This window comes from Camellia sinensis, chromosome 14, assembly GCF_055761805.1.
Source record: "Camellia sinensis isolate YWXY chromosome 14, ASM5576180v1, whole genome shotgun sequence".
Taxonomy (NCBI): Eukaryota; Viridiplantae; Streptophyta; class Magnoliopsida; order Ericales; family Theaceae; genus Camellia; species Camellia sinensis.
The window spans coordinates 91,450,165-91,459,171 of NC_138974.1; the positions used below are offsets into that span (position 1 = coordinate 91,450,165).

At 34.5% G+C, this 9,007-nt stretch overlaps 1 long non-coding RNA gene across 1 annotated transcript; it reads right to left on the reverse strand.

Moving 5' to 3' along the window:
- Nucleotides 1–521: 521 nt before the first annotated feature.
- LOC114284380 (uncharacterized) lies at nt 522–7,676 on the reverse strand. The gene is made up of 5 exons (XR_014350872.1): nt 7,298–7,676; nt 4,397–4,686; nt 4,021–4,132; nt 3,856–3,939; nt 522–986 (listed from the first exon to the last, which is right to left on the reverse strand). It is a non-coding gene; the product is annotated as an uncharacterized LOC114284380 (long non-coding RNA).
- Between the last annotated feature and the right edge of the window lie 1,331 nt (nt 7,677–9,007).

The window sequence follows — 9,007 nt, forward strand, 5'->3', positions numbered from 1 at the left end:
ATTAAATTAGACCCTTTTCGGTGAACAAACTTTTAGTCGCCTAAAGTTCCACATTTTTAGCTATTAAAATTTTAGTCAACAAAGAGTTCTTCTTTTGGCTACTAAAAATTTAGTCGCCGAAAGTCCCACATCTTTGGCTACTAAATTTTTAGTCGGCAAAAGTTTTTTATCCTTTAGTTTTTTGTTTTTAGTTACGTAATATTTTAGTCGCCAAGTGTTTGATTTTCTTTTGGCTATTAAACTTTTAATCGCTAAATGTCTATTTTTTTTTTTTTTTGGCTACTAAACTTTTAGTCACCAAATGTCTTTTTTTTTTTTTTTTTACTACAAAACTTTTAGTCGCCAAATGTCTTTTCCTAATTTCTTTTTAGCTATAAATTGTTTAGTCGCCAAAAATATGATATTATGTTTTATCGCAAAATTATAATTTCTTCAAAACCTGTCTATATTCAATGCAACCTGTAATACGTATACAAACAAAATGATACATACTATCAATCATTCCACAATTTGCATCCATATACCAAAAATAAATAACTTTAAATGTAAGAATCCATACAAATCAACTATTGTCCAAACTAAAATAATAATTCCATACAAAATATATCATACAAAAATCAAAGCCCTCCGTATACAAAAAATACATTTACTACCAAGCGAAATTATCATTTGGCATGGTACAAATTACCATCGTAATCTATACGACAACAAAAGGTGATATATGTACCACGACAAAAGTTTTCTATAGACTATGACAAAATGTCCTATATGTACGCCGACAAATGGTATATATGTACCACGACAGAAGGTGATCTATGTACCATGACAGTCATTATCTGTTGATTGCCAAAAGTTTTCTGTATTAGTAATAATGAACTACACAAAAGTTGAGGACGACAAAAGTTTTATATTAGTTCTACACAAAAGTGAAAATTCTTCTCCATACACCAATATGGATTATCCATAAGTCTATGCAACAAAGCCATCTACAAAGAAAAACAAAAAATGAAACATTAGAATTGGTTACAAAATATCAAGTCAGTAAGCCATATAGAACATGTTCTAACATGCATTTAAGGTAGAACAATCGAGAAATGTCTTCTTGGAAATAAAAGAAAGTATATATATATATGTGTGTGTGTGTGTGTGTGTGTGTGTATCATGCAATATTTATTCCAACTAACTGTACAAACAATGGAATATGTAATTTCTTTATCCTATAAATATATAAAGGCAATTATTAGAATATGTAGATGTTATTTTCATAAAGTTGTCGCTTTTTAACTCCCAACCTATGGGTGCGGATTACATTTCGTCAGTTGTCACAAGTCTTATTTGTCATGGGGGAACTGTCTGTGTGAGTCACACGGTCGTTTGGGACTGTTTTGAATTTTTGCCCCAAAAAGCCCTTTTCCGACTACGTTTAGAGCGTATTCAGCTCTAACTCCCAACCTAGGGGTCCAAATTACGTTTTTTCAGTTCTCACAAGTCCAATTTGTCATGGCGAAGCTATCCGTGTGAGCCACACGGTCGTTTGGGGGCTGTTATGAATTTTTTCCACCGGAAAGCTCTTTTTCGAGTGAGTTTAAGGCGTATTCCACTATGACTCTCTACCTACGGGTCCGAATTACGTTCCATCAGTTGTCACAAGTCTTATTTGTCATGAAAAAGCTATCCGTGAGAGTCACACAGTCGTTCGAGGGCTGTTTAGAATTTTCACCCTCGAAACACCCTTTTTCGACTAAGTTTAGGACGTATTCGGCTCTAACTCTCTACCTATGGGTCCGAATTACATTCCGTCAGTTGTCACAAGTCCTATTTGTCATGGGAAAGCTGTCTGTGAGAGTCACACAGTTGTTCAAGGGCTGTTTAGAATTTTCGCCCTCGAAACGTCCTTTTTAAACAAAGTTTAGGACATATTCGACTCTAAGTCTCTACCTATGGGTCCGAATTACGTTCCGTCAATTCTCACAAGTCCTATTTATCATGTTGAAGCTATCCGTGTGAGCCACACGGTCGTTCAAGACTGTTTTGAATTTTCGCCCCCAAAACGCTTTTTTTCGACTACGTTTAAAGCGTATTCGGCTCTAACTCCCAACCTAGGGGTCCAAATTACGTTCCATCAGTTCTCACAAGTCCAATTTTTCATGGCGAAGCTATCCGTGTGATTCACACGATCGTTCGGGGGCTGTTATGAATTTTTGCCCCCAAAAAGCTCTTTTTCGAGTAAGTTTAAGGCATATTCCACTCTCTACCTATGGGTCTGAATTACGTTCCGTCAGTTGTCACAAGTCTTATTTGTCATGGAGAAGCTGTCCGTGAGAGTCACACGATCGTTTGGGGGCTGTTTAGAATTTTCGCCGCCAAAATGCCCTTTTTCGACTAAGTTTAGGATATATTCGGCTCTAACTCTCTACCTATGGGTCCGAATTACGTTCCGTCAGTTGCCACAAGTCCTATTTGTCATGGGGAAGCTGTCCGTGATAGTCACACGGTCGTTCGGGGGCTGTTTAGAATTTTTGCCTCTGAAACGCCCTTTTTCGACTAAGTTTAGGACTTATTCGGCTCTAACTGTCTACCTATGGGTCTGAATTACGTTTCATCAGTTGTCATGAGTCCTATTAGTCATGGAAAATCTGTCTGTGAGAGTCACACGGTCATTCAGGGACTGTTTAGAATTTTTGCCCCCGAAACGCCCTTTTTCGACTAAGTTTAAGGCATATTCGGCTCTAACTCTCTACCTGTAGGCCCGAATTACGTTCCGTCAGTTGTCACAAGTCCTATTTGTCATGGGAAAGCTGGCCATGAGAGTCACAAGGTCGTTCAGGGGCTGTTTAAAATTTTCACCCCTGAAATGCCCTTTTTCTACTAAGTTTAGGACATATTCGGCTCTAACTCTCTACCTATGGGTCCGAATTACGTTCCGTCAATTGTCACAAGTCCTATTTGTAATAGGGAAGCTGTCTATGAGAGTCACACGGTCATTCGAGGGCTGTTTAGAATTTTTTTCCCCGAAATGCCCTTTTTCAACTAAGTTTAGGACGTATTCGGCTCTAAGTCTCTACCTATGGGTCCGAATTACGTTCTGTCTATTGTCACAAGTCCTATTTGTCATGGAAAGCTTTTTGTGGCAGTCACACGGTCATTCGGGTGCTGTTTAGAATTTGGGTGCTGTTTAGAATTTTCGCCCCTGAAACGCCCTTTTTCAACTAAGTTTAGGACATATTCAGCTCTAACTCTCTACCTATGGGTTCGAATTACGTTCCGTCATTTGCCACAAGTCCTATTTGTCATGAGGAAGCTGTCCGTGACAGTCACACGGTTGTTTGGGGGCTGTTTAGAATTTTCGCCTTCTTAACGCCATTGTTTGAATAAATTTTAATAAAGAAAGCTACATAGGTTTGTCTCTAGGTATCCAATTCCTTTAATTTAACCTGATATCCAAGTACATTTCAAAATATTCCTATTTCTTAACAAATTTCATTTATTTTCTAGAATAGAATGGTATGCACAATATGCCATAAAGCATTTTATTCATATTTTTTGTATAGTTCTATCGGAAAGATAGAAAAACTTCTTAACCAGTCCGAGAAAATCCTACAAGACCAAAGCCACATTTATAAGGAAACTACTATATCTAACCATCACTAACAGGTAACTATCTTGTTGAATTCATAATTAATTTTCTTTTAAGGTTAGTATATCATACTAGATTGCATTGCAACATATCAATAAACCCATGATGAAGCTTGTTACAAAGTTCTATAGATCTATGAGTTGCTAAATTGATCACCTTCTATAGATCCTAACAAGAAGGAAATGAAATTTAAGATTTGATTGATCAGAGGAGCTTACTAGTGTTATGTCAAACTGTTCACCATAGCTCCCCAAGACAAAGATGTGCTCAACTTTGGTCTCATTTTTCAACTTGAGAAAAGGCTGCAGGCAAACAAAGTTCTCAACAACCTTGATATAAGAAGCAACATTATTAAAGAGACAAACCAAAGTCAAAATACAAACTTGAAGTGGTTCAGATGGATGCCCAAGTGGAGTGGTCAATTGAAATGATAAACGCAGCTTCTGTAGATGGTTTGCTGATAACGAAAGAGCAGTCTCTCTAGCTAAATCTAGCCTGAAGAAAAAACATAGCATGATGCAAATTTTAATCTGTTGAAGTAAAAAAATATAATGAATAACAACATTAATACAGAAAAATAACACATAAAGATCAATAAGTCGTATTTATTTTGATTGTAATAGAAGCATTTTTTCACATCAAATATCACATTCGAAGTTTGAAAAGTCTTAATCACAAACCTAAAAAAAAATCAGTAGGGAGACGAAAAACATGGGGATCTTTAGATCAGTAGGAAATGACAATAATAAATACAATTACCTCAAATACAAAAACAAAATTGCCTACGTTAACACTCTTTGACCATGCATCCAAGAAATGGACATCATTTTCTTGATCAAACTTGAGTTCTTGCATCAAGGCAATTGACAAGATCATTTGGATACAAGTTAGGCAAATTATGGTCATGAGCATCTGATAAAAAACAAAAGAGTCACGCGCAGCTCCTGGCTCTTAATTATAAAAGCATCCTTTGAACCAAAACTGAAAGCTTGCTTGAGTTTTACTGATAGAGACGGCGTTGCAGATCCCAGTATAGTATTCACCCCAACCTGATAAGCAGCACAATATTATACTGATCAGTATTTAGCTATATAAGCTAAACTTTAAACTACATCTTGGGAGTGGTAGATCAAAACTTGAGAGCTAAGAGTTAAAAGCCACTTAATGGAACTTAACTACCTCGGGAGAAGAGGATTATCTATGAATAGGGGGCTGACTATGCACATTACCAGATTAAAGACGTCCAGATATCAAGAAGCCTGGACATGACTGACCCTTTTTTAAGGATCTAGCAATGTATGCGACGGTCTCTCTCGCCAATGGCCAACAATGATGGTGAGCGGGGTGAGGCTTGGTAGTGTCGAAAGAGAGCGAAATTTGTTTGAGACAATGTATATCGTGTGTGTGTGTGTGTTTGTGTTTGTGTGTGTGTGTGTGTGTGTGTGAGACAGACATACCAGGTGCCACTATTCAAAACTTAACAAGGCACATATGATGATATGTATGGATATTCATCATTTTATTATTATTTTATTTTTTTTAAGTGTAATATTTTGAGCATGATGAGCCTTGCCTTGGATGGTAATATTCAAAGTCAAAAGCAATAGATGAAGTGGAACTGAACAGTGTTATTTTTAGGCATGTATCGCATTCAAAGACATTTATTAACACCACAGAATGTGCTATATCAACATATTAACCATGCTGCCCTTATATTATATCAATTTTTATCAATTTTTAATAATACATATATGGATACATATATGTATACATATAACTTAGGTACAAACTCCTTAGTTTAAAACTCACAACTTAAAAATTTATACGATGAGCTTTAATCATACTTTGTAATTTCTAAATTATTAAATATACAACTTATAACAAAGTAAAAAGGGAAAAAAATATTCATCTAATTAATCTCACCTAATAGTTTTGTTTAGTAATTTTTTTTTCTTGGTTGATAATTCAGGATATTTTGTGCCCAGTCCAGCCTAGTCTAATTGGATTCAAATTACCTCATATTTGGACAATCGATAACTAATTACTAGAAACCCTAAAATTAAGAATCAGACAAACCTCTAATGACATCATGAGAGATTCAAACTCAAGTTCAAGTATTTACAGTTCACCCAGCCTCTTGATTAGTTCTAGATAAGAATTCCTTTATTAACTTGACATTTTCTCTATTCCTTTGATCTTATACAAAAATTTCACAACTAGCTTAATATAAGACTTAGAAACTTCTCACATTATAACTAATGACATTTCATTATTCTTGTTTTGGCTTAAAAGGCTTTAGTATATATATTTTAAGTTTACATTTGTCATGAAAATTTAATATCTTTATATTTTAAGAAGCATGGTTGTGGTGGTTATTTATGACTCTACAGTCATCTTGTTAATGTAGCTAAATTCTTTAAGCATTGTTCAACTTTTATAAATAGAACATAAGAATAAAAAGGAGTGTGAGGAAGTCACAATAGACTATATAGTCCTAGCTAACATATTGAACATTTTTCATTAAAATAAAGTTTTATATCCATTATTTTTTATACAATCATAAATTTTTATTCTCATCTCATGATTTCAAATTCATTTGAAAAATTATATTTATAATCTTTGCGTTTTGCTCATTGTGTAATTTTAGTATCTGTAATTTCAATTAGATCGATTTTGACCATTAATTTTAAATTTTGTGTCAATTTTGATCAAATTGATAACACCGATTACATTTTAATCAATCAAAAAACACTAACAACTTAATCAATGAAACAAAATCATGAATCCTGAGTCAATTGAGCCAATTGAAATTATAAAGACTGAAATTATAAATACCAAAATGACATAAGGACTGAAATATAAAAATATCAACATAATTTACACAATTAGGTATTATTATAACTTTAGAGGAATGCTCAAATATTTCATCAATATACTTGAGATGAATATAAAACTATTATTTTCATGTGCTTTTACCTATCCTAATCCTAATTTAATATGCATTAACATATCAATGCGTATATTTAAAGTGTTTTTGAATAAAAAACTTGTAGGAAGAGTTGGATTAAAGATTTGAAGAAGAATTTGGAAGGCAAGGAAAACAAAAAAACAAATTTGACAGAAGTATCCCACTAATCTAACTCTTAATATTTGGGAGGCCAGGAAAACCAAAAAGCATATTTTCTCATGCCTACGCTAAATGGTTTTCATTTTTTATTAATCAAGAATAGGATGGTAGAATTTGTAAAAATCTGCTAGTGGATCAACAAATTAGCAAAGCAAATGCAATTAAGCTGTATGGTGTCAAATATTCCCAATGCCAAAACAAGGATTCCGAAAATGTTTGCTTTGGGTTTTGAATTGCCACCACCAGCCGTACCTCAAGGGAGGAGGCAGGGGGGAATTGGTAATTCAATATTAATATGTGTGGTATGGTGGTGTAGCAGAATCTTGTGCTTTAAGGTACAATGACACCACTTATAAAGGAATTGACAAATACCACATGTATAATGTCAAACAAACCTCTCAACCCTCACAATTCCTTCCATTCCATTCTTTTCCATAGCCTACAAAGCTGCTAGACTATCAGATGCCACTATATTGACTCCATTTCCATGAAACATCTATATATATATATATAGAGAGAGAGAGAAAACATACATGATATGGAGCATCAATGGAGTCTCTTCTCAGCGATGAAGCCTTTGGATCTCGCGGCGGTGGTGGTGGATCTGTGAAGATCGGTAGAAGAGGGGGAGGCGACGGCGTGAAAAGAGGGTAGCGACGGAGATGGTAGCGGCGACAGTGGTGATCGTAGCAGTCACGATGGCGATGGCGGAGGAGAAGGAGGTGCTCCAGTTGCCGGCGAACGTGAGGAGGAGCGACGGCGGAATGGCGACGCAGCAGGACTCAACCCTTCATCTTTTCTTTTTCTCTTCACTTACCCTAATATTTTATTGGTGAGGTATTGATCTCTATTCGTTGGTTCTTCAAGTGATCTTAGCCATTCGTTTTACATCCTTGTTAACTTATTTTCCCCGACTAAAATGTAGCTTCATCGTTAATTAAGTAAGGACCCCGTCAAAAATTCAAAATCTTTCTTTAAAAATTTTAATAACAATTGACGATTAAACATTTTAGTAGGAAAAAGTCAGCTAAAGGCGACTAAAATAATTTTTTTGTCACTGAAAGTAAGTTTTTAGTCGCCAAGAGAAAAAATAATTTTTTTATTTTTCATTCGGCGACTAAATATTTTAGTAGCCAAAAAATCAATATACGACGACTAATTTTTTTTTTTGTCGCTGAAAGTAAGTTTAGTCACCAAAGAGAAAAAATAATTTTTTTATTTTCCATTTGGCGACTAAATATTTTAGTAGCCAAAAGTCAATATATAGCAACTAAGTTTTTTTTTCGCCAATTCTGGAATTTTTAGCGACTAATTTTTTTTTAGTCGCCAATAATGAATATACCCCAACTAAAAAACATTAGTAGCTAAATATTTTACTTTTGGCGACTAAAAAAATGTTGGTCGCCAATTCCATAACTTTTGGCGACTAAATTTTTTTTAGTCGCCAATTTTGGTCGCCAAAGGTGCATTTTGTTGCAGTGATGTCTCGATATACAAGGTTTCCACGATACTCAACATTTCCTTACTATAAAACAACTAACATTTTCCACATATATCATACATGTGACATATGACACATTTCATATTCACAATTAACATTCGTTTTTCCTTTCATAGTCCAAGCATATATAAAATCATGCTAACCATATAAATTTCTCAACAACAAAACTCATCCATCCTATGGATATCTTAATTAACACAACAATATGTGAAATTTTATCATTTTCCTAAACAAATTTTCAACAATTGCATAAATCTTTCACAAAATCCACTTTCCCTAATTTCCCAAAAATCTAGGGTTTGATCACAAAGAGGGTTTTTCTCATTTTCAATGATATTTTTTCTCTATGCACTCCGAAGAGGCTCATAAGTTTACAAAACAAATTTATTTGGACAATATCACAAGAAAATCACATTTTCAACATTTTCAAAACTCAACACCTCAAATCTCAAATCCCCTACTCAATAATCATATCATAATAAGTGAGGACATACTAAAACCATATATATATGACTTAAAGAAACTCCCTACCACAAGTTTTAGTGAGAAAAGATAAGAAAAGCTCCAATTTTAATGGTGTTGTAGCTTGCTTTTCGTGCTTCTTTCGGATACGACTAGCCCTAATATTCAGACTCCCGTGGTTCTGAATCTGATATCACAAGTGCAATGTGAAATAGTGAAAACACAAAAAGAGTCCAAATCCAACAATTCTTTTGGAAAATCAATTTGAATCAAAAATGCC